The sequence below is a fragment of the Amblyomma mixtum genome, chromosome 8 (genome assembly GCF_055824585.1).
Source record: "Amblyomma mixtum isolate Tamu chromosome 8, ASM5582458v1, whole genome shotgun sequence".
NCBI classification, from domain to species: domain Eukaryota; kingdom Metazoa; phylum Arthropoda; class Arachnida; order Ixodida; family Ixodidae; genus Amblyomma; species Amblyomma mixtum.
In genome coordinates this window covers 106,433,894-106,456,536 of record NC_143019.1, presented here as the reverse complement: position 1 = coordinate 106,456,536, position 22,643 = coordinate 106,433,894, and the positions used below count along the sequence as shown (strand labels likewise).

The 22,643-nt window shown below is 49.6% G+C and overlaps 2 pseudogenes; one reads left to right on the top strand and one right to left on the bottom strand.

Annotated features, from left to right (window-relative positions):
- Positions 1-8,568: 8,568 nt before the first annotated feature.
- On the bottom strand, positions 8,569-12,333 carry LOC149333809 (uncharacterized; annotated as a pseudogene).
- A 2,133-nt stretch (positions 12,334-14,466) lies between these two features.
- On the top strand, positions 14,467-20,515 carry LOC149333808 (uncharacterized; annotated as a pseudogene).
- The last annotated feature ends 2,128 nt before the right edge of the window (positions 20,516-22,643 follow it).

Here is a 22,643-nt window from a genome sequence, read left to right as displayed (position 1 = left end):
GGCCGGGGAGCCGCGCGACGTTGAGGCTGGCGTCGGCGTGGTCTTTTGACCGCTCCCTCGCTTTTGGGTAGGACCACCCCGCCTCGTGCGCAGGCGGTCGCCTCGACCGCGATCACCTCCGCGCACTCCCCTGAAGGAGTAAGGTTCATTACTCAACCTCGTGGAGTTATCGCCGCGTTGGGCACTCACGTATTGACGTGGTGGACGGTCTGAATGTCTAGTCGTAGACATGTTTATGCTCGCGCTCAATAGCTGCGATAGGCAGCTCCTTTCACCTGAAAAATAAGCGTGGCCTGCTCCTCATATCTGCTCCTCATTTATCTGCTCCTCATTTCCAGTTTTGTACTTGTACTTGTAAGATAGGCGGAAGGAATGCCTGTCCGGTCAGCTGCAATTACAAGCACAGTCGTAAGTTGTAGCCCGTGAGAGTTGGTGCCGTGGGTTGAGTCAATGCAGACTGCCTTGCCGCCATAGCGGAGCTACATTTCCCTCTGGGTACAAGTTATAAGGTCCATGTTAATGTTCTTGACGTCTTTTTGTGAGAGCAACTCTTTATCAGCTTATAGCAATCCTGAATCTGGGCTTTCTTCCAGGGCATGGATCCACATCTACATACTGACAAAGTCATTGGGGTCTATCTGCTCCTCATTTCCAGTTTTGTACTTGTACTTGTAAGATAGGCGGAAGGAATGCCTGTCCGGTCAGCTGCAATTACAAGCACAGTCGTAAGTTGTAGCCCGTGAGAGTTGGTGCCGTGGGTTGAGTCAATGCAGACAGCTTTGCCGCCATAGCGGAGCTACATTTCCCTCTGGGTACAAGTTATAAGGTCCATGTTAATGTTCTTGACGTCTTTTTGTGAGAGCAACTCATTATCAGCTTATAGCAATCCTGAATCTGAGCTTTCTTCCAGGGCATCGATCCACGTCTGCATTCTGACAAAGTCATTGGGGTCTATCTTTTTTTTATTTATTTGGAGATACTGTCAATCCCTTTAGGGATTTTTACAGGAGTGGATTAAGTGCCCGTATACATTTGCTCATAGAACCATACACGCGTTTGTACACAAGAGTATGCGAAGACACTGCAACAAAAAAGAGGCAAGCACATAAAAAAAAACACTTAGGATACCGTCATTCATGCACTGACGTTATCACAGATTTACATTTATACATAAAAAGCAAAAGGAAGACACATAAGTGATGACATCACATCCGCGTTGATGACAGTACAGAAATGCTAGCAAGTTCAACAAATTTGTCAATTGAAGACTGCGAGACCACACTCTGATCTAAAGAATTCCACTCACGCACAGCTCGCGGGAAAAACGAAAAACTGTAGGTATTATTGGCACAAAAATATTCTTGGAGTGTGAATTGATGCTTATGACGGGTTTCTCTGCAAGTATTGAAAGAAATGTAGGTATCAGGATTTACTTTAATCATGTTATGCAAGATAAGGTACAAAAATTTCAGACGTTGTAGCAGCGCACAGCTGGTTAGTGTATGAAGCCCGGTCTCGGTCAGCATCTGCGTGGGTGAGTCGGTGCGCTGGTATCTGTTGCAGATAAAAATTGCGGCCTTCCGCTGGACAGCTTCGAGAGTAGATATTTGATTTTGGGCAAACGGAAACCATGCCACGTTCGCATATTCCAAGATCGGCCGAATACACATCACATAAGCCAAAAGTTTGGCTTCCCTCGTAGAGTACCGCAGGGCCCGTTTTAGATACATTAACTTCCGCATAGCTTTGTTTGCCACATAATCTACATGAGCTGACCAACCCATATCTGATGAGACGTGATGAGGCGCGGCAGGCAATGGTTTGGATGACGCGCGGGGCGCCTTCACTTCTGGAGGTACTTGCCGGTAGATAGGCTCGTTGAACAGCCGGTACAGGTATACCGAAGAAGCTGTAGACAACCTGCTATCTACTAGCTGTGCAGATGGGGCGACTAATTCGCCTGTCAACATTGTCCTGTCGGACGCTCCTGTAGTTGTAATCCCAGAGACAGATCTCTGGAACGGGACAAGGGCCTGTGAACCTACTGTGTCGTAGGCGGCCTCCACAAGTCTAAACACATTGGTGCCCCTCAAGTGGACAGCAATGGCTTGCAGTAGCTTGGGGGAGAACGGGATAGAGTTGTTCTCAGTTGGGAAATCGTCAGAGCGAATCCCAAGCGACTGCATGAACGTTATCGCGTCAGTGCGATAAACCGTTGCTTTGTCATACCCCAAGATGTTTCGTGTGGGGTTGCTGGATACATCTCCGTGCTTTTCTGGTCGGAGAGTCACTGGTACATCCCATGCGGGTGAACCTTTCCCTTGACTGGCTTCAAGGTCCGCACAGATTCTCTGGGCGTACACAGCCAGGCAAGGAATGGACGCGTACAAATAGTGAGCGTCCGCTGTGAATTTGCCGAACCAACCGTATGTGGGTTTCACAAACTTGTAGGTTCGGGGCGGAAGCTCAAATTCAAGTATGGTTCCGTCTGGGAGCCTTACGTTCCCAAATCCAGACACGAAGTCAGATATGGGTTCTGGCAGCGCTGGCATCATCTCCATCATGCGCTGCACAAAGACCTTTTCGTCATAGGTCAGATGGTTCTTGTTCTCATGATGGATGTATAGCATGCGAGCGTAGCATGCTGCTGCACTGTAGTAGCCCTGACAGGAGTTGGGCACTACTCTTCCAAAAGTGGGCGCTTTGGCGGTGAGGCTAGAGTAAACCTCATCCACCAGGTTGGTAAGTCCATCCGCGCCAGGAGTGAAGGTATGGCGCTGAGGAGATGGCTTCAACTCGTGCCCAGCATCGACAAAGTACGCTTCTCCCCACAAACGGTCGTTCTTTTGTGCGGTGCCGACCGTTGAAAGGAACTTAGCCTGAGGAGGGCCTTCGTCGGCCGGGGAGCCGCGCGACGTTGAGGCTGGCGTCGGCGTGGTCTTTTGACCGCTCCCTCGCTTTTGGGTAGGACCACCCCGCCTCGTGCGCAGGTGGTCGCCTCGACCGCGATCCCCTCCACGCACTCCCCTGAAGGAGTAAGGTTCATTGCTCAACCTCGTGGAGTTATCGCCGCGTTGGGCACTCACGTATTGACGTGGTGGACGGTCTGAATGTCTAGTCGTAGACATGTTTATGCTCGCGCTCAATAGCTGCGATAGGCTACAGCCTTTCACCTGAAAAATAAGCGTGGCCTGATCCTCATATCTGCTCCTCATTTATCTGCTCCTGCTCAAATATCTGCTCCTCATTTCCAGTTTTGTACTTGTATTTGTAAGATAGGCGGAAGGAATGCCTGTCCGGTCAGCTGCAATTACAAGCACAGTCGTAAGTTGTAGCCCGTGAGAGTTGGTGCCGTGGGTTGAGTCAATGCAGACTGCATTGCCGCCATAGCGGAGCTACATTTCCTTCTGGGTACAAGTCATAAGTTCCATGTTAATGTTCTTGACGCCTTTTTGTGAGAGCAACTCTTTATCAGCTTATAGCAATCCTGAATCTGGGCTTTCTTCCAGGGCATGGATCCACATCTGCATACTGACAAAGTCATTGGGGTCTATCTGCTCCTCATTTCCAGTTTTGTACTTGTACTTGTAAGATAGGCGGAAGGAATGCCTGTCCGGTCAGCTGAAATTACAAGCACAGTCGTAAGTTGTAGCCCGTGAGAGTTGGTGCCGTGGGTTGAGTCAATGCAGACAGCCTTGCCGCCATAGCGGAGCTACATTTCCCTCTGGGTACAAGTTATAAGGTCCATGTTAATGTTCTTGACGTCTTTTTGTGAGAGCAACTCTTTATCAGCTTATAGCAATCCTGAATCTGGGCTTTCTTCCAGGGCATGGATCCACGTCTGCATACTGACAAAGTCATTGGGGTCTATCTGCTCCTCATTTCCAGTTTTGTACTTGTACTTGTAAGATAGGCGGAAGGAATGCCTGTCCGGTCAGCTGCAATTACAAGCACAGTCGTAAATTGTAGACCGTGAGAGTTGGTGCCGTGGGTTGAGTCAATGCAGACAGCCTTGCCGCCATAGCGGAGCTACATTTCCCTCTGGGTGCAGGTTATAAGGTCCATGTTAATGTTCTTGACGTCTTTTTGTGAGAGCAACTCTTTATCAGCTTATAGCAATCCTGAATCTGGGCTTTCTTCCAGGGCATGGGTCCACATCTGCATACTGACAAAGTCATTGGGGTCTATCTGCTCCTCATTTTCAGTTTTGTACTTGTACTTGTAAGATAGGCGGAAGGAATGCCTGTCCAGTCAGCTGCTGATCTCACTGTCAGATCTGTCTCTGGGATTACAACTACACAAGCGTCAACAAATTTGTCAATTGAAGACTGCGAGACCACACTCTGATCTGAAGAATTCCACTCACGCACAGCTCGCGGGAAAAACGAAAAACTAGGTATTATTGGCACAAAAATATTCTTGGAGTGTGAATTGATGCTTATGACGGGTTTCTCTGCAAGTATTGAAAGAAATGTAGGTATCAGGATTTACTTTAATCATGTTATGCAAGATAAGGTACAAAAATTTCAGACGTTGTAGCAGCGCACGGCTGGTTAGTGTATGAAGCCCAATCTCGGTCAGCATCAGCGTGGGTGAGTCGGTGCGCTGGTATCTGTTGCAGATAAAACGTTCGGCCTTCCGCTGGACAGCTTCGAGAGTAGATATTTGATTTTGGGCAAACGGAAACCATGCCACGTTCGCATATTCCAAGATCGGGCGAATACACATCACATAAGCCAAAAGTTTGGCTTCCCTCGTAGAGTACCGCAGGGCCCGTTTTAGATACATTAACTTCCGCATAGCTTTGTTTGCCACATAATCTACATGAGCTGACCAACCCATATCTGATGAGACGTGATGAGGCGCGGCAGGCAATGGTTTGGAGGACGCGCGGGGCGCCTTCACTTCTGGAAGTACTTGCCTGTAGATAGGCTCGTTGAACAGCCGGTACAGGTATATCGAAGAAGCTGTAGACAACCTGCTATCTACTAGCTGTGCAGATGGGGCGACTAATTCGCCTGTCAACATTGTCCTGTCGGACGCTTCTGTAGTTGTAATCCCAGAGACAGATCTCTGGAACGGGACAAGGGCCTGTGAACCTACTGTGTCGTAGGCGGCCTCCACAAGTCTAAACACATTGGTGCCCCTCAAGTGGACAGCAATGGCTTGTAGTAGCTTGGGGGAGAACGGGATAGAGTTGTTCTCAGTTGGGAAATCGTCAGAGCGAATCCCAAGCGACTTCATGAACGTTATCGCGTCAGTGCGATAAACCGTTGCTTTGTCATCCCCCAAGATGTTTCGTGTGGGGTTGCTGGATACATCTCCGTGCTTTTCTGGTCGGAGAGTCACTGGTACATCCCATGCGGGTGAACCTTTCCCTTGACTGGCTTCAAGGTCCGCACAGATTCTCTGGGCGTACACAGCCAGGCAAGGAATGGACTTGTACAAATAGTGAGTGTCCGCTGTGAATTTGCCGAACCAACCGTATGTGGGTTTCACAAACTTGTAGGTTCGGGGCGGAAGCTCAAATTCAAGTAAGGTTCCGTCTGGGAGCCTTACGTTCCCAAATCCAGACACGAAGTCGGATATGGGTTCTGGCAGCGCTGGCATCATCTCCATCATGCGCTGCACAAAGACCTTTTCGTCATAGGTCAGATGGTTCTTGTTCTCATGATGGATGTATAGCATGCGAGCGTAGCATGCTGCTGCACTGTAGTAGCCCAGACAGGAGTTGGGCACTACTCTTCCAAAAGTGGGCGCTTTGGCGGTGAGGCTAGAGTAAACCTCATCCACCAGGTTGGTAAGTCCATCCGCGCCAGGAGTGAAGGTATGGCACTGAGGAGATTGCTTCAACTCGTGCCCAGCATCGACAAAGTACGTTTCTCCCCACAAACAGTCGTTCTTTTGTGCGGTGCCGACCGTTGAAAGGAACTTAGCCTGAGGAGGGCCTTCGTCGGCCGGGGAGCCGCGCGACGTTGAGGCTGGCGTCGGCGTGGTCTTTTGACCGCTCCCTCGCTTTTGGGTAGGACCACCCCGCCTCGTGCGCAGGTGGTCGGCTCGACCGCGATCCCCTCCGCGCACTCCCCTGAAGGAGTAAGGTTCATTACTCAACCTCGTGGAGTTATCGCCGCGCTGGGCACTCACGTATTGACGTGGTGGACGGTCTGAATGTCTAGTCGTAGACATGTTTATGCTCGCGCTCAATAGCTGCGATAGGCTACAGCCTTTCACCTGAAAAATAAGCGTGGCCTGCTCCTTATATCTGCTCCTCATTTATCTGCTCCTGCTCAAATATCTGCTCCTCATTTCCAGTTTTGTAGTTGTACTTGTAAGATAGGCGGAAGGAATGTCTGTCCAGTCAGCTGCAATTACAAGCACAGTCGTAAGTTGGAGCCCGTGAGAGTTGGTGCCGTGGGTTGAGTCAATGCAGACTGCCTTGCCGCCATAGCGGAGCTACATTTCCCTCTGGGTACAAGTTATAAGGTCCATGTTAATGTTCTTGACGTCTTTTTGTGAGAGCAACTCTTTATCAGCTTATAGCAATCCTGAATCTGGGCTTTCTTCCAGGGCATGGATCCACATCTGCATACTGACAAAGTCATTGGGGTCTATCTGCTCCTCATTTCCAGTTTTGTACTTGTACTTGTAAGATAGGCGGAAGGAATGCCTGTCCGGTCAGCTGCAATTACAAGCACAGTCGTAAGTTGTAGCCCGTGAGAGTTGGTGCCGTGGGTTGAGTCAATGCAGACAGCCTTGCCGCCATAGCGGAGCTACATTTCCCTCTGGGTGCAAGTTATAAGGTCCATGTTAATGTTCTTGACGTATTTTTGTGAGAGCAACTCTTTATCAGCTTATAGCAATCCTGAATCTGGGCTTTCTTCCAGGGCATGGATCCACATCTGCATACTGACAAAGTCATTGGGGTCTATCTGCTCCTCATTTCCAGTTTTGTACTTGTACTTGTAAGATGGGCTGAAGGAATGCCTGTCCGGTCAGCTGCAATTACAAGCACAGTCGTAAGTTGTAGCCCGTGAGAGTTGGTGCCGTGGGTTGAGTCAATGCAGACAGCCTTGCCGCCATAGCGGAGCTACATTTCCCTCTGGGTGCAGGTTTTAAGGTCCATGTTAATGTTCTTGACATCTTTTTGTGATAGCAAGTCTTTATCAGCTTATAGCAATCCTGAATCTGGGCTTTCTTCCAGGGCATGGATCCACATCTGCATACTGACAAAGTCATCGGGGTCCATCTGCTCCTCATTTCCAATTTTGTACTTGTACTCCTAAAACTCGCTTCAGCACCAGCCGTTAATCGGTGCACGCCGAATTAATGAGTTCTCTGCTATGGATCTATGCAGGTTTTTGAAGGGAGGGAGCAGCAGGTCAAAATATTTAAATTAACAGGGGCCAAATAAATGAGGTTTGACTGTATAGACAGATTTTGCACTGTGCACCTGTAGTAACTATCTCTGTATACACACTTGTACACACTATAGATACAACTGTCATGAAAGTGGCTCGGGACCTTGCATAACATACCGTACAATGGCTGGCACAAATCTGTTAGCACGTAATATCAGAAATAAATGTGCGTTCAGTGCTTAATTTCTGGGTCGGCGGCAGTCTCTATAAAACTTAATCGCTTGACTAAACTCCCATGACCGCTTTGCCACCAAGACCATAGCTGCTCCCAGTTCTTTCGGTGAACTCGTTTGCCTTGAGCCTTTTGTGTAGTGACCTCGCAGCTGCTTCGGCAGCTTTAGGGATTTGTCCACTACAGTGCTAAAGAAGTACACTCGTCTGGCTTCATCCACGTTTTTAGTTGCCTATGAGTGTGATCACTGAAATTTGCTTCTCAGCGAGTGCCATACACATTTCTCTTGGTCCCAGTATGTCCTGAACGTTGACTCATCACTGAAGATGATTTGTTGGGATTCGAAGTCTCTCTTGCATCTGCTCCTTTGTGAAGTTTTTTTTTTTGAGCTGAGGTTGCTTTTGTATACTCGCTGCTTGACTCCGTATAGTTAAAAAAAATTTCAAACATTTTTTCCTCTGATAAAATTTCCTTTAAAATGAGGCGCGATGTAAGCCAAAATGTCATATCTTGCACTGTGTCTGATAATTGCACCAGAGTTATGACGACTATGAGCTTGCTGTACACCTTGTTGCAACAATGCTAATATTAATGGTGATTGTCTGTAGTACTGACACGCGCCTACAAATCGTCCTGCTGCAGTTGTTTTAAATAGTCTTGCTGCAGAGGCATAGGAGCTGGAACACGTGCAGACGCAGTGGAAGCAGAGGTTTGGGGCTTTATGGCGAATAATCTCGGGCTCATTTCCTGGATTTTCATTGCTAACAGTGGTCTTCAGTACTGATGGCTGCTTATCTGTGTGGACACGACGAAGCATGGTGCATGAATGACGCTTTATTCAAGAAGGCGAGCGGTTATATATGCGAGCGGTTAGATAACAGAAATGGGGGCGGCTTCTGTCCGGCTAGGCGCGTGTGCATGACTTGCACTACGTCACATCTCCCCTCTTTTTTTTTTATCGTTGAAACAAGCAGAGTTTTATAACTCTGGCGCCGGATATCTTCGTGGCGGTTGGCGCTTCCGTTCACTCCTGCGGAGTTGTGTAGATTCTGATGTCCCTGTAGTGTCTTGGGCTTGCACAGCTGGCAGTGGCGCGGGTGTCTCGTGGTCTGGATACGAGGGAGGAGGAGCCGGATTGAGGTGTTGTGTTGTGCGCTGAAACTGTTGACCCTCTTCCGTTTTGATGATGTAGGCACGAGGAGTCTCAGCCCGCCTTACGACCGTGACAGGGGAGCATGATCTTGAGGGCGCGTTGTACATAGTTGCGGTCGAGCCAGTGCGAAGCTCTGGAAGAGGCAGTGTACCTCTGTTGTAGAAGCAGCGTTGCTTGCTCTTAATGTCTTCTAGCCTTCGTCGCACGGTCTTCGGTGGCATTGTTTGTGGCTGTAGGTGGCTGGTTGGTACAGGAAGCAGCGTTCTTGTCTGTCAACCCATGAGCCTCTGCACAGGGGACTTCAGAGAAGAGTCCCGAGGTGAATTTCGGCACTGAAGCAATGCGGCACAAAATTCAGTGCTGCCGAAACGGAACCGCCTTAACAGCTTCTTAGCTTCCTGTACTGCTCTTTCTGCCATTCCATTCGAGCGGGGATAGTACGGACTAGACCGGACGTGTTGCAGGCCAATCTTATCGGCGTAATCCTTGAACTGTTGGCTACTGAAGGGTGGTCCGTTGTCTGTGCAAAGTCGCCTTGGGAAGCCATGTGTTGCGAAGATGTCATTGCATGCTGCAATAACCTTGTTAGCTGACGGCGCTTGCACAAGCCTGATTTCAAAAAGGAAAGAGTAGAAGTCAACAACAATTAAGTACTCGGCACCGTCGTGATGACAGATATCAGCTCCTACTGACTCCCAGGGCAGAGTTGGTATCTCGTGACTTAACAGCGGTAGTCGCGCATTTCTTGATTTGTACTTTTGGCATGTTTGACAGCGTTGAGCGACTTCCTCAATATCGCTGTTTATACTTGGCCAGAAGACAACGGTTCGGGCGCGTGCCTTCATTTTTTCTGCTCCTGTGTGCGCAGCATGAAGAGAAGCCAGTACCTCACTGCGCAGTCTGGCAGGAATGATAAGGCGATTGCTCCCGAACACAAGGCCGGATTCAGTATGCAGCCCGTCGCGGAAGCTCCAGTAGCTGCCTAGCTCGGGAGTGACGTCAGCCTTGTCAATGGGCCACGCTGTGCTTGCATACTGTCGAAGTTTCACCATGCTTGGGTCATGGTCCATCTCGCGCAGAACTTGTTCCAGGCACCTGTCTAAAGCTTGAAGACAAGCGATAGTGTTAACGTGGAAATGCGTGCACTGTTCTACGAGCTGTGCTTTATTAGGAAAACGTGATAACACGTCAGCGATGAACAGTTGTTTTCCCGGAGTGTACTTGACATTTATAAGGTATTTTTGTGGGTTTAGACGCATACGCTGCAGGCTAAGAGGGCACTGGCATAATGGCTTCTTGAAAATCATTTCGAGCGGCTTGTGATCAGATTCCACGATGACTTCTGGCTGTCCAAAAATGTAGTCTTTGAATTTTTCACAGCCGTGGACGATTGCTAGCATCTCTTTCTCTATCTGCGTGTACCTTTGCTACGCTTCTGTCAGCGAGCGAGATGAGTAAGCTAAGGGGTGTCCATCCTGCATTATCACAGCGCCGATTCCGTGTTGGCTGGCGTCTACAGATAGGGTGATTGGCTTGCCCTTCTGGTAATATGCCAATATGGGAGCCGTTGCTAGTGCTTCGCGCACTGCTTCAAAGCTCTTTTGATGTCTGTCTTCCCAAACCCATGCGGCATTCTTTTTCAAAAGTTCTCGGAACGATGCTGTGAGTGTTAACATATTAGGAATGAAGCGGGAAACGAAGTTCACCATACCCAAGAATGTCTGTAGCTCTTTCCGGTTGCAAGGGGCCTGCACGTGGAAAATATCTTCCAGTCTCCCTGGATCCAGGCTCAACCCGTCGCGCGTCAACACGTGGCCTAGGTACTTGACAGATTCATGCAAGAAGTTACTTTTTTTTGTTCAGTTTCAAGTTGTGCTCTTGACATCTTGTCAGCACATTGACAAGATTTGCGTCATGCTCTTCTTTAGTGCCACCCCAGACTAGAATGTCGTCCATTACGACTGCTGTGCCAGTGAGACCTTCTAGTACTTTGTGCATGGCACGCTGAAATATTTCCGGAGCCGAAGAAATGCCGAAAGGCATACGTAGGAACCTGTAACGACCGTACGGAGTGCTCATTGTGCAAATTTTGGAGCTTTCCTCATCCAGTTTTATCTGCCAAAATCCCGTAGCGGCATCCAAAGTCGAAAAGTATTGTGCTCCACACAGAGACGGTGCAATGTCTTCTAGCGTTGGCATAGGATAATGTTCCCTCAGCAGCACTTTGTTCAAATCAGATGGATCGAGACATATGCGTACCTTGTCGTTCTTTATGACGGTAACCATGTGGCTGGACCATTCGGTTAGCTCGGTCACCTTGGAAACTACTCCGGCTGCTTCCATGCAGTCCAGTTCCGCCTTTACTCTGTCCTCGACTGCAAACGGAATCCGGCGTGCTGCTTTGACCACTCCTTGAGAACCTTGCTTGAGCTTCAGGTGGTAGACGACACCCCTGAACTCGCCTAATCCGGAGAAGACGTCTTCATACGGCTTGCCTACGTTGTACAGCTCTTTGTGCTCCAGTGAAGCAATTCGGCGAATCAAGCCTAGCTTCTCGGCAACCGAGCCGCTAAGAGTCACGGTTATGTCGTCTTCCATTACGAAGAATATCGTTTCAAATGTTTCCTCGGGTCCGGTCACATGAAGGTGACTACGTTTCGTTGCTTTTTTCTGAAAGCCAAAAAATGTGTTCAGCATGACAGCGCAGTTTTTGGGTTGCTTTTGAGTTATCTTCTGCAGCTGGCTGCGTGATATGACCGAGCAATTGGCTCCTGTATCAAGCTTGCAGGCAACTGGCGTTTCTTCTATTTTCACGATTGCAGTCCAGCGGTCATCTTTCTTGCTGCTTGGCGATAAAGTTTCCAACCAGAAATTATCTGTCTGTCCGTCTGAATTTGCTTCTAGTGAAGCCACTTTTTGCGCTTTCACGCAGAGGTTTTTCGTTTTGCACGCAGCTGCAAAATGATTTCTTTTGCCACATTTTAATCACGTGCGTCCCTTTGCAGGGCATGTTGCACTGTTGTGAACACGAGCACATTTGTTACAGCGACTTTTCATTTGGAGGACTGCATTGACCTCCACTTGACGGTTCTTGCTGGAGTATATTTCTTCACTTTGCACTTTGCCGTGTTCCCGAGCTCGACACATTTCAACAGTTTTGGCCAAGGAAGCATTTTCTGAAAGAAGCGTTTCTTGAAGTTTCTTGTCTCTCATTCCCAGAATGATTCTGCTTCTTAGCATGCGTTCTTCCAGCTCGCCGAATTCACAGCTTTTTGCTAGTACACGCAGCTCCGTTAACCAATCGTTAAAATGTTCGTCTTCCTTCTGGTCACACTTTCCAAATCGAAACTCGTGATAAGCTAGGTTTAGTGCTGGTTTGTAGAACGCTTCAAACTTTCGCTTCAGTACAGCAATGTCGCTTTTATCCTCTCCAGCATCAAATACGAAAGTGCTGTACGTTTTGCGTGCGTCTTCTCCAATACTGATGAGAAAAGTTGCTGCCTGTACCTCTTTCGGTTGTTGGTCCAGGTAGGTTGCAGTTGAGAAGAGCTCGAACTCTTGCCTCCATGCTTCCCAGCTATGCCAGACATCTCCCGTTGTATCCACGGCCTTCGGTGGTGGCAGCAGCGAAGTGACGGGGGCGGTAGGCTGGGGGACGTGCTGCTCGGCGTCTGTCATGGCTCTGGTCCGATGCAATTACCCGGGCCTCCCGGATTGCTGTGCTTCTGCCGTCGGTTATGTTGCCCGGTTGCGTTGCACGGTCGCTAACCGGCCACTTCTGACACCATGTGGACACGACGAAGCATGGTGCATGAGTGACGCTTTATTCAAGAAGGCGAGCGGTTATATAGGCAAGCGGTTAGATAACAGAAATGGGGGCGGCTTCTGTGCGGCTAGGCGCGTGTGCATGACTTGCACTACGTCACAATCTGGGAGTCACTTTGCTAGCTTGTTGACTTCGCGAAGTTTCTTTTTCACCAATTCTCTCATTGCCGAATCAACACAGTCTTGTTTGTTCATGAAGACTTGTACAATCGCTGCAGCTAGTGGTCGAATGTCCGCGCTATTGGAATTTTGTGGCGATGTGATCATACCAGCCTGGACGCTATCAAGAAGTGGCTGAGCCTCATGCAGTGGAAATGAACTGTTCTGTGCAGAAGTTGAAGGCAACACTAAGTCTTCACCTGGGTCCTGAAAGCTTGATTTTCTTGTGCAACTGCATGAATGTGCTTGCACAATCTTCAGTGCCACTTGTAGTGCAAGCATGAACATTGCAAGGTGTGGAAACATATGTTGCAGCTGTTCCTGGAATTTTTGCTTGGTGAGCTCCCCTTTACTACTCAGTGCTGCAATTGTTGCAAGGATTTCGACTGCACAAACCAGCAACCATTAGGTGCTTTGCTTGCACCACATTTTGAGATAACGACAAGTGTGCAGTGCGGTAGTGATTTGCCCTGGCCCTCTCCTGTTAAACAAGCTGCTTCATTAGCCTGCAATGAACGGCCGCCGCGGTGGCTCAGCGGTTATGGTGCTCGGCTGCTGACCCGAAAGACGCGGGTTCGATCCCGGCCGCGGCGGCTGGAATTTCTTTGGAGGAGAAATTCTAGAGGCCCGTGTACTGTGCGATGTCAGTGCACGTTAAAGAACCCCAGGTGGTCGAAATTTCCGGAGCCCTTCACTACGGCGTCTCTCATAGCCTTAGTCGCTTTGGGACGTTAAACCCCATAAACCAAACCATAAACCAACCATTAGCCTGCAATGGTGTACTGTAGCAAAATGTCCAGCAACTTGTCTAACCGCTGGTACCGTTGCCTTCATAGGTAACTCCTGCATCACGTCGCCTTGAAAGCTGTCTGCCAGATGCCCCACCATGGTCAATTGAAGACTGCCGTCAGGCATAGGCATTTGGCCAGCAGCTTTTTTTGAGGGTTCATTTTGTTTTCTTCACCTTAATCACGAAAAGGAACGGGCCGAAATAAGCCAGGCTGCGTAACCACCTCATGCCTAAAAGTGCATGAGGTGGTCGAACAGCGCTGGTCATCGTGATCGAGCTGCAACCGAGCCGCTAAGACCAAATTCAGACCACTATTCAACCAAATTCAGAGCCGCTAAGACCAAATTCAAAAAGCAGACCAAATTCTGCTAGGCTGCACATGCTGCGATGGTGTTTCTTTTTTTTGGAAGGGGTGGGTTTGCAGCCCTACGTCCAAACAAGGCTTGTAAACACCAAGGGCCCGCTTAACGATGTTTCGAGTCTCGATGTGGGATGTGTTATACCTGCATATGCAAGGGAATATGCAACTTGACCTTAATGAGTAGCCTTTATATAATTGCACCTGCGGTCATTTAAAGGAAGCTAGCTTTGGGAGCTAAGTTTGTCTCTATTTCTGCAATGCATGTTGCTACAAAGAAATGAAAAAAATTCTATAGGTTTGTCTAGTCTATTTTATGACTACACTCTGTCCACTGGGGTGAATACCTTCGCGTTGACGCATGAGAAATCTAATACGAATTGATGATCTTTTATATAAACGTGATATGAAGTTTCGCTCCATTTATAAGGACTTCTGTGGAGGTTGTCTGCACTGAACGGTCATATTTTTATTTAGTCATTTCTCTTATCCCACGGCGCATTGGTTCTTGTATTCCGCTCGGAGAAAATGTTACCATAATTTGTCCTGTGGTAATGCTTAAGTGTAGAATGTGTACGCCTCCAAACCTCCATGGTGGCGCCGGTGTGAACTGCTCTAAATAACGTGCCAATGATTCATTTTGAGCATTAGGCTATACCAAGCTCCTTCCTGGTGGGAAAAAGAAGCATGCAATTGATGGCAGTGGAAAAGATGTATTCAGAATGAGTTGCTTTGCCTAGACAAACACAAACAAAAGAGCATAAAGTGTGGGGTTTATAAATGGGGAGATAAATCCGTTCTCCCCGCTTAAGCGCGGCTGACACAGTTCGAAGCCGCGTGGACCCCACCCCGTGGTCGCATGCGATACCGAGCGCTACCGAGCGCACGGCGACCACGGCGAGCCTTGCTCTGCGGGAACAAAGGAACGACACACTGGCGGACACAAACAAGGCATTTATTGCTATAACAACAATAACGCCAGCTAGCAACAAAATACACTGAGGAATTTAGGATGTCCGACTCACCAGCACGGTTACGAGCGAACGTTTGCCCACGGTAGGGCAGAGGGAATATCTCCGAGGCCGGACGGGGCGAGCTGAGGGGAATATGTTTCCACACGAGGTCACCCGCGGCGAAGAGCGGAGCTTTGCGCGTGAACGTCCACACGCCATCCCGGTGCCGAGCAGAAGAGACCCCGTCGCTCCCCGCGAGCGCGCAGCGAAACGCCATCCGTGGTCCTGGTGTCGCTGCGACGCAAGCGCCCTCCCCTGTTAGTTAGAAGTAACTCCACTAAAGGGAGTGCGTTGCGGGGAAGCTAAGCACAGGGAACAAGTGAGTTGAGGGAAAGCGAACGCAGGGGATGAAGGCGTCCCCACAAAAGGCAACAAAATTAGTGACCTGTGTAGTGGCCCTCTGCAGCTATAACTTTGGTAATTCTGTGCGGAATGGATGCGTACAGAGAAGGAACAGTGTCCGTGTCTGCGCGCAGCGCGTTCCGGGCCACTTGAATCTTTCTCCAAAGAGCGTCTGCATTGGCAATGCGGCGACTTTGAGCACTGAGGCGCCTTTTCATCAGGCCCCACATATTCTCAACTGGATTGAGGTCGACACCACTTGGAGGCCATGGTAGTCTCAGCACTCCGCAAGAGTCAAGGGTAGCTTCTGCAAGGCACGCAGTGTGTATTGGGCTCCGGTCGTGCTGCAGCCAATAAAATCCGCCAGGAAACGGTCCGTCCATTTCTAAAGGAGGGATTCTCACTCGACATACCCGTGCTTCTCGACGGTCACAGCATTAGCGCATTGCTGGACACAGGAGCAGAGTTTTCAATTATTAGTGGCAAACTGGCAGCGCTTCTCAAGAAAGTCACGACTCCCTGCTCTGGCATGCAGATCCGGAAGGCGGGGGGCCATATTGTTACTCCGCTAGGACAGTGCACGGCTAGGTTCAAGATCGACTCGACGTTCATAGTTAGCTGCCTGGTGCTCGGCAACTGTTCTCTTGACTTTATTTTGGGCGTAGATTTTCTCCGTGAGAATGGTGCCATTATCGACCTGCGGAACAGAACTGTTACGTTTTCTCCAGCGAAAGCCGACGACTCCTCCGGCGTTTGCCAACGCAGCTCCGCCCTTCGTATTTCCACTTAGACTGTTTTGATCCCGCCGCGCGCCAGTGTTTTTGCAAGCGTCGAATGCGATGATGGGCTACGTGATGGACCTGCAGTCGCCGAGGGCAACCTTTCCTTGCTGTTGACACACGGTATTTGCTCGGCCCGAAGCCTTGTCCACATCCATAACGGTCGGTCGGAGCTCCTGATTACCAATTTTACGGATGAACCTCGTAGCCTTTTCCGAGCTACTGCCATCGGGTGGGCCGACCAATTGGCCAATGTTACTGAGTGCTTTGCGTCTGAGGCCATGGTACATCCGGACACGTCCCTGGATCGTATCAATATTAGCTCCGGTCTCTCAGCGACTCAACAGCACGACATAACGTGCCCTACTGCTCCAATACAAAACCTGCTTCGCATCCTCCTCGAAAGTGCGGCAGACGGCGGTCACGAAGCATAGAATCATCACTTCCGATGATGCTCGCCCCATACGACAGCAGCCGTACCGCATTTCCCTGAAGGAACGCGACGCCATCCAAACGCAGGTAAAGGAGATGCTTACAGACGGCATTATTTAGCCTTCTAAGAGCCCGTGGTCGTCGCCTGTTGTTCTGGTAAAGAAGAAGGATGGGACATTGCGCTTTTGCGTTGATTATCGTAAGCTGAACGCCGTAACGAAAAAGGACGTCTACCCGCTGCCTCGCATCGACGGCTCACTCGACAGACTTCGCCGCGCCAAGTATTTTTCGTCGATCGACCTAAAGAGCGGATATTGGCAGATTGAGGTTGATGAACGAGACCGCGAAAAAACTGCATTCGTCACACCCCACGACCTATATGAATTTAAGGTGTTGCCCTTCGGCCTTTGTTCAGCGCCGGCGACGTTTCAGCGCATGATGGCACTGTCCTGGCTGACCTCAAATGGCAAACCTGTTTAGTTTACTTAGATGACGTGGTGGTGTTTTCAGAAACCTTCGACCAACACCTTGAACGCCTTTGGACCGTGCTGGATGCCCTGCGATCGGCCGACTTGACCCTTAAACCCTAGAAGTGCCACTTTGGTTACAAAGAGCTCAAGTTTCTCGGCCATGTTGTGAGCGCCGACGGTGTAAGACCTGATCCCGAGAAAACTGCCGCTGTAGCCGACTTTCCCCGTCCTACTACAAGGAAAGCGCTCAAGCGCTTCTTGGGTTTGTGCGCCTACTACCGCCGTTTCATCGCAGACTTCTCCAACATCGCTGAACCACTGACCCGTTTAATGCGGAAAGACACACTGTTCGTCTGGACTGCCGCGCAACAGGCTGCTTTCACAGAGCTGCGACGACGGCTGCACACTACCCCTGTGCTTGCTCACTTTGATGGGGAGGCTACCACCGAGATACACACCGACGCTAGCAATATTGGGCTTGGTGCCGTCCTCGTTCAACATCAAGAAGGCGTAGAACGTGTGATTGCGTATGCGAGTCGCACACTCTCGTGCACCGAAATAAACTACTCCACCTCAGAAAAGGAGTGCCTCGCTGTTATCTGGGCCACGATGAAATTTCGGCCTTATATCTACGGTCTCCATTTCAAAGTTGTCACAGACCACCATTCCTTGTGCTGGCTCACCAATCTCCGGGACCCCTCAGGCCGCCTAGCACGCTGGTGCCTTCGCCTTCAGGAATTTGATTTTGCAATTGCCTATAAGTCCGGACGTAAACACGAAGATGCAGATACGCTCTCGCGCGCACCCGTCGAGCAAGCTGATGACAGCACAGAGGATGACAATCATTTCCTAGGCGTGATCAGCAGTTCGGACTTAGTGGCATCAGTTCGGATCAGCAGTTCGGACTAGAGGGCCATGCTTCCAACGTACCTCGACACTTTTCCTGCCACTTTTCCTCTTTTTGCATTCGCAATGGCGTACTCTACATGAAAAAATCAAGCAACGGTGACCGGACCTACCTCCTAGTCATGCCATCAGACGTCCGCGATGACATCCTTTCCGTGCATCATGATGAGCCCACCTCTGGCCACTTGGGATTTGCACGCACGCTCGCTCGAGTGAGTCAGGCCTATTGTTGGCCTAAACTTGCAGCGACCATCCACCGCTACGTCAGAGGTTGCCGTGAGTGCCAGCGTCGTAAGTCGCCACCGCTAAAGCCTGCAGGTTTGCTCCATCCAATTGAACCACCTCGCACACCTTTTGACCAAGTCGGCATTCATCTTCTGGGCCCATTCCCTGTATCATCTTCTGGCAATAAGTGGATCATAGTTGCGACTGATTATTTGATGCGCTATGCGGAAACCAAGGCGGTGCCGCGCAGTACATCATCTGAAATCGCGCATTTCTTCAAACACCACATCGTTTTACGACACGGCGCCCCGTCCTCTGTAATCACTGATAGGGACACTGCGTTTACAGCGCAGCTCCTGCACGAGGTGTTTCAGCTGAGTCACACAACCTACAGCAAGACTACTGCATACCACCCGCAGTCAAACGGGCTCACGGAGCGCCTCAACAAAACCTTAGCGGACATGCTCGCAATGTACGTCGACGTAAAGCACAGGACCTGGGACGAGATCCTCCCATACGTGACGTTTGCCTATAACACGGCGATTCAGGAATCGACTCGGTTTACGCCGTTTCGCCTCCGTCTACGGGCGTGACGTGCAAACAATGCTCGACGCCATGCTTCCGTGCACCCCTGCTGACCAAGCACTCATGTCAGATGCCAAGGAGTTTACTCAGCACGCAGAGGAAGCCCGGCAACTGGCCTGTATGCACATCCGACGGCAGCAGGCCACGGATGCACAACGCTACAACCAACGACATCGGCACGTAGAGTACTACCCCCGACGACAAAGTGTGGGTATGGACCCCAGTACGTCGCCCAGGCCAGTCGGAGAAGCTCCTGAGCCGCTACTTTGGACCGTACACAGTGCTGCGCCGCATCACGGATGTGACGTATGAGGTCCTCCCCGATGGCACTCTGCCGAGCTCGCGCCGTCGACCTTAGCCTGAGGTCGTGCACGTACTGCGCATGAAGCCTTACTTTACGCTGTAACGGGTGCCGCCTCTTTAGCGTTTTCTTTTTATTTGTGCCTGCAGCCGTTGAGCGGCACGTGACCGTTTGTTCACTTGCTTACTTCCTCCCGTTCACTCAAAGTGCGCCCACGTTTTTGCTTTCTTTTTTGGGGGGAGGGGGAATAATGCCTCCAGGTGTCCCCAGGCGGCGCCTAGAGGGCGAAGAAGTGAGGGACTCGCGTGCTCTCGGAGCTGGGACTCTGCTTCCCTGTTTGCGGCCTGTGCCTAGCCCTTTTGATTAAGGACCATCTGTGACAATATGTTAGGAGATCCATTGCTTACTATTTGAGGCCTTTCATGTGTAGTGGTACCATAAGCTAGGGCTCCAGTACATTGCTGAGAGGCAACCCAATTGACTAGTTACTTTTGGCAGGGGCTGTGCATGCAGTTGCTACAGTACGTGTAAATTTTCTGTCGCAATTGCCGAATACACAAAAAATTTACTCACTCTTGGGTGCTCCGCACCAATCCTGGCCCCAGCAGGTAGGGCGGGTTGGTACTATGGGTTTTCTAAAAAAATTTCAGCGGGCTCCCTGAGAACAAAAAAATGTAGGATCCATTTGACACATATATGACATCAATTAATATGCATAGTAGTCGAGGGTTTGACGGAATCCCGTCTGGCGAGGAGGGAACATAGCAGCAGAGAATAGAAACACTCGCCAAGAAAGAAAAAAGGTTAAACAAATTGACGTTTCGGGGCCCATACGGGTTCCTTGTTCACAATGCAGCGGATTGACGAAGGTGGTGTATGTACGGTGCAGGTGGCGTAATTGGCATGCGTATATCTCAGGAAGATTACCCCGCGTTCTGTATAAAACGTGGTGTCGCTTGAATGTGACGCGATTCTAAAAGTAGGCGGGAAGATAAATACTTCTCCGTCGCGATGACCGAAGCGTTGTCCCAATCGATGGTATGTGATGCAGCTTGATAGTGTTCAGCCAAGGCATTTTCTTTCATGTGGCCTTTGTCAACGTCATTTTGATGTTGTTTCAAGTGCCTAATGAAATTGCCTGATTCGCCGATGTATGAAGCGTTGCAGTTTTTGCAGGGAATCATGTATACCACTCGGGGAAATCTGCTTCGTTCAACCGGGTCTTTCACTCTGAAAATTTTTTGCTTCAGTTTACTTGGTGGCACGTGGGCAACATGGACCTTGTAGTCCTTGAAGACCCTGCCTAAGGCCTCGTTGACTCCTGGAGCGTAGGGGATGCTTGCCCGCTTACTTTTTTTGGTGGCCGTTGCTTCGATGTTTTGACGTGAGCAGCGGCGTTCTGCAGTTCTTATCATACTTTGAGGTTACCCGTTGTTGGAAAGGTCCTTCCTCACGATTTTTAGTTCGGATCTGAATTTCTTCATGCTTGAGCAAAGGCGGAAAGCGCGGCTGAAAAGTGCGGATGCAACGGAGCGTTTATGTGCCACAGGGTGTGCCGAATGAAAACTCGGGTACCGACCAGTGTGAGTGGGCTTGTGGCACATGCACGTTACAAACCCATTGCTTGTTCTTTGCACAAGTGCATACAGCTAATAGACCTTATGCAAAATTGCTGCCATCTATCGGAGAAAAGAAGAACCAGTGGAAATCCGCCATGTTGGAGGATGACAGAAGCTCGTTCCGCCTCTGCTGTCTGGATCTAGGCGTGCCCTGCGTTAGCTTTCTTACTGCTGTGCTGGCTCGAAATCTTTTTCCTGTCACTTGAGCCTGTAAACATGGCTGAATGGTCAGTCGACGGGTTTCTGCTGCCCGAGTTTCTAAGTGACTTCGCAGACACTTACTACGCGTCCAAACCACTTTCCGAACGCCACCGAGTACGGAGCTACAAGTTTTTCACGGAGTCCTATGTCAGTTTGCCGACGCTGAACACCAAGAAATGTTCGAAGAAAGTGTAATTTTCGTTTACGGCTAAAAATGTGCGCATTTCGGTCTAGTTTGAGTCAGTTTTTATTTGGTTCGATACTTTTTGCGGACGGGCATGCTGCTTGAATTGCTGTTGTGGTTGCGTTTTCTGTGTGTTGTGTCGGCGCCGAAAGCAAATATAGTAAACTTCACGCTCATGTTGGTAGTGTCGAAAAAAGTGGCCTCTCAACATGCGACGCTTTTCATTTTCCTTGAAAAGTTCATACAGCATTTGTTTGTTTGCCCTAGTGCTCTAGAGCCCCTAATTTGCCCTACTGCCCTAGACCGAGAGATAAAACATTTTATTATTATTACCGGGCACATAGACCCCTGGGTCGCCGCACGACCCCACTACACAAGTGCTTGCCATTCTTGGACTATCGCCGTTAAAAACACGTAGTCCGTGAATGCAGCAGTGTCTATGGTTTTACCACGACGAGCAAGCAGTTGTGCACTGAGATTTTTGGAGTATTCTACACGCGTTATGCATTCCCGCTACTAGTTGGAACTATATGGTACCGCTTGAGCGGCTGCCCTTACGGTCCTTTCTTTTTTCTTTTACACAAAACACGGTTTCGTGGAAACCGGCCGGTTCAGTGAAATCGCTACATGCATACAAGCCGTCGCTCCACAAAATAGGCACCTTTCCCTGGTCTAACAAAAACGATCGACTGACTTGCAGAGCGCAAACATTCTGTGCCACGGGCACTTGACCCTTGCTAGTGTTTCCGTCGAAACAAATATTCGCTCTAAAAACTAACGCGTGTAACCGCTGCAGCGGATAACGCTAGGAGCGACGGTTCTCTTCTCACAAAGCGCGACCCGTACCACTGAACAGCTGATCACGATTACTCTCTTGCGAGGCCGATAATCGCAGCACTTCACGGGCAATCGCAGCAGAAAAACAGCTTTTGTGTGACATTTTCTTCCTGCCTACAAATCGTATTTCTAATTTCATTTGCTACATGGCGATACCGAAATGTGTTGCGCGATGTCTCGACATGTAGGGACGGTTCTGCAACATTTGTGTCGCGGATGTCGGGGATCGCAGTCCAAAAATAGAAATGCGCTCAAATCAAGCGCTCTTGCCTTTTTTCCCTGGGCTTTTTGTGACCCTTCTGCGTACAGCAAGGCAATAAGCAATATGTGAGTATATTGAGGGCGGTGAGACTCGAGCGCGACGAGCGTGTGCCTGTACGTGCTGTGAATCCGGCGGCTATCCTCCAACATGGCGGATCGCGCGCGGCGACCGCTAGATGGCAGTGCGTTTCGCATAAGGTCTATAAGTAATATGCATACAGCTCTTTGCAAACATGCTATTTCACGCATACCTTCAGTAAAACAAGACACATGCATAGCCCATAACTACGACATGCATAATACAAATATTGCTGTGTGATATATTACACCCTCACACTACAACACGAACTGCATTATTTAGACAAAAGACATCCAAAATTGGTACAGGTGTTCTGTCTCACATTTTACCTCGACTGAAAAAGTAAAAAGTGCCACAAAATTTTTCACTGGCTTGTGGAATGACTTAACTGCTTCAGGGGCAAACGTCACATGTGCATATAATCAGGAAAACGAAATAAGTTTTCCATGCAATAGACTCTACCGAGATCGTGCTCTACAAATACTACCTAATCTTCAAGGTCACATGTTCTCCGGCCCGTCCCTGATCGGCTGT